Below are 2,500 nucleotides of genomic sequence, written 5' to 3'. Positions count from 1 at the left end.
GCCCGGGCGACGGGCCGACGTGTCCGCGCGCCTATAACACCCACCCGGGGGCGGGCTACCTTGCGCGCGGCCTTCTCGCCGCCTCCCAGACGGTCGCGGCCTTCGCACGGCGCTAGTGCGCTGGAGCTGCTCGGAGGACAGCGCGAACGACGGGCCGCAAGGCTCCGCACGCCCACACGCTCCGCTCGGCTTCAGCTGAAAGCGTCGCGCGACTCGACAGGCCCTCCCGTTTGCCTCTCGACGGTTTCACGTACTCTTTAACTCTCTCTTCAAAGTGCTTTTCAACTTTCCCTCACGGTACTTGTTCGCTATCGGTCTCGCGACAGTATTTAGCCTTAGATGGAGTTTACCACCCGCTTTGGGCTGCATTCCCAAACAACCCGACTCTGGGAAGACGCAGAGCGCGCGCCCTCGCCGCCACCATGGGCCTGACACCCGCACCGGGACGAGGCCTCGATCAGAAGGACGCGGGCGGCGAACGACGTACGCGCAGCGAATTCCTTACGCCACAATTCCACGCGCCGCAGAGGCGCGCGGATTCGGCGATGGGCACTTCCCACTTCACTCGCCGTTACTGGGGGAATCCTCGTTAGTTTCTTTTCCTCCGCTTAGTAATATGCTTAAATTCAGCGGGTAGCCTCGTCCGACCTCAGGCCGATAATCCAGTGCCTCGTTTGCGAGAGACACGCGCGCGCCACCGAAGCTCGTGCGAGCGCCGCGCCCGAACGCGAGCCGTGCTGCTCCGGGCCGGGATCCTCTTCGAGGCCGACTCGTAACGAGACGCACGCCGCGTTCGGTTTCGCGCGCTGACACTGCGTTCGTGCTGTCCTGGGCGGGACGACCGTGGCAACGGCCGACACCGCACCGGCCCGACGCGTCGCCGCGCGGGAACGTTACAACGCGACCCTGAGGCGGGCGTGGCGCCGGGATTGACCCTGTGCCGCAATTTGCGTTCAGAACGTCGATGCTCAATGTGTCCTGCAATTCACATTAATTCACGCAGCTAGCTGCGTCCTTCATCGACTCGCGAGCCGAGTGATCCACCGCCAAGAGCCCTCCGTGACTTCGTCAGTTGGACAAGCGCGACCCAGCCGGATTGCACAGTCGAAAAAAGCGGTGGCCGAGCGGTCGCCAGCCGTAGGCGACGCATGAAGCCAGCCTGGCACATGGCCACGGCACTCGGCGCAGAACGAAACAGGGTGACCGAAGTGCAATCGCGTGCGCCTCAACAGCGACGAAGGGCGTGCGCGGCCGCCAAGATACGGAGCCTTCTCCACCTGTCGAACGCACGACCACTCGATCGGCGATCGGCCGGTAATGATCCTTCCGCAGGTTCACCTACGGAAACCTTGTTACGACTTTTACTTCCTCTAAATGATCAAGTTAGATCGTCTTCTCGGACGCCGGCGCGGCCGTTGCCGAACGCGCCAGGTCCAATCGGAGGACCTCACTAAACCATTCAATCGGTAGTAGCGACGGGCGGTGTGTACAAAGGGCAGGGACGTAATCAACGCGAGCTGATGACTCGCGCTTACTGGGCATTCCTCGTTCAAGGGAAACAATTGCAATTCCCTATCCCTAGCACGACCGGGGTTCAGCGGGTTACCCGGACCTTCCGGCCTAGGCGGCGACACGCTGATCCGGTCAGTGTAGCGCGCGTGCGGCCCCGAACATCTAAGGGCATCACAGACCTGTTATTGCTCAATCTCGTGTGGCTAAGCGCCACTAGTCCCTCTAAGAAGTTCAACGCCGACCGATAGGGTCGCGTAACTAGTTAGCAAGCCAGAGTCTCGTTCGTTATCGGAATTAACCAGACAAATCGCTCCACCAACTAAGAACGGCCATGCACCACCACCCACAGAATCAAGAAAGAGCTCTCAATCTGTCAATCCTCACTGTGTCCGGGCCGGGTGAGATTCCCCGTGTTGAGTCAAATTAAGCCGCAGGCTCCACGCCTGGTGGTGCCCTTCCGTCAATTCCTTTAAGTTTCAGCTTTGCAACCATACTTCCCCCGGAACCCAAAGACTTTGGTTTCCCGCAAGCTGCCGGAGGGGTCGTCAAAGTAACGCCCCCCGATCGCTGGTTGGCATCGTTTATAGTCAGAACTAGGACGGTATCTGATCGTCTTCGAACCTCTGACTTTCGCTCTTGATTAAAGAAAACATTCTTGGCAAATGCTTTCGCAGTCGTTCGTCTTGCGCCGATCCAAGAATTTCACCTCTAACGGCACAGTACGAATGCCCCCGTCCGTCCCTCTTAATCATTACCTCGCGCTCCGAAAACCAACAAAATAGAACCGAGGTCCTATTCCATTATTCCATGCACCATTATTCAGGCGAAGCGCCTGCTTTGAACACTCTAATTTTTTCAAAGTAAACGTCCCGGCCGCCGCCGACACTCAGTCAAGGGCACCGGCGGAGCGCCGGGGGAGAGGGCCAGGTGCGGCCAGTGCACGCCTTGCGACGGACCGGCCGCCTGCGCCCAACGTCCAACTACGAGC

At 59.7% G+C, this 2,500-nt stretch overlaps 3 non-coding genes across 3 annotated transcripts in view; all 3 read right to left on the bottom strand.

The window, feature by feature from the left end:
* Positions 1-657, bottom strand: part of LOC145915984 (large subunit ribosomal RNA) — a 3,688-nt gene extending 3,031 nt beyond the window's left edge. Inside the window, exon 1 of the ribosomal RNA XR_014404280.1 lies at positions 1-657. This exon is cut by the window's left edge and continues 3,031 nt beyond it. This is a non-coding gene — a ribosomal RNA (large subunit ribosomal RNA).
* A 244-nt stretch (positions 658-901) lies between these two features.
* Positions 902-1,055, bottom strand: LOC145916029 (5.8S ribosomal RNA). The gene has a single exon (XR_014404310.1). It is a non-coding gene; the product is annotated as a 5.8S ribosomal RNA (ribosomal RNA).
* A 260-nt stretch (positions 1,056-1,315) lies between these two features.
* The window catches only part of LOC145915939 (small subunit ribosomal RNA), a 1,825-nt gene continuing 640 nt past the window's right edge, over positions 1,316-2,500 (bottom strand). The window contains exon 1 of the ribosomal RNA XR_014404240.1: positions 1,316-2,500. This exon is cut by the window's right edge and continues 640 nt beyond it. This is a non-coding gene — a ribosomal RNA (small subunit ribosomal RNA).

Source organism: Ascidia mentula (genome assembly GCF_947561715.1).
Source record: "Ascidia mentula chromosome 2 unlocalized genomic scaffold, kaAscMent1.1 SUPER_2_unloc_3, whole genome shotgun sequence".
NCBI lineage: Eukaryota > Metazoa > Chordata > Ascidiacea > Phlebobranchia > Ascidiidae > Ascidia > Ascidia mentula.
The sequence above is the reverse complement of the archived record's forward strand: the minus strand, read 5'-3'. Positions and strand labels throughout refer to the sequence as shown.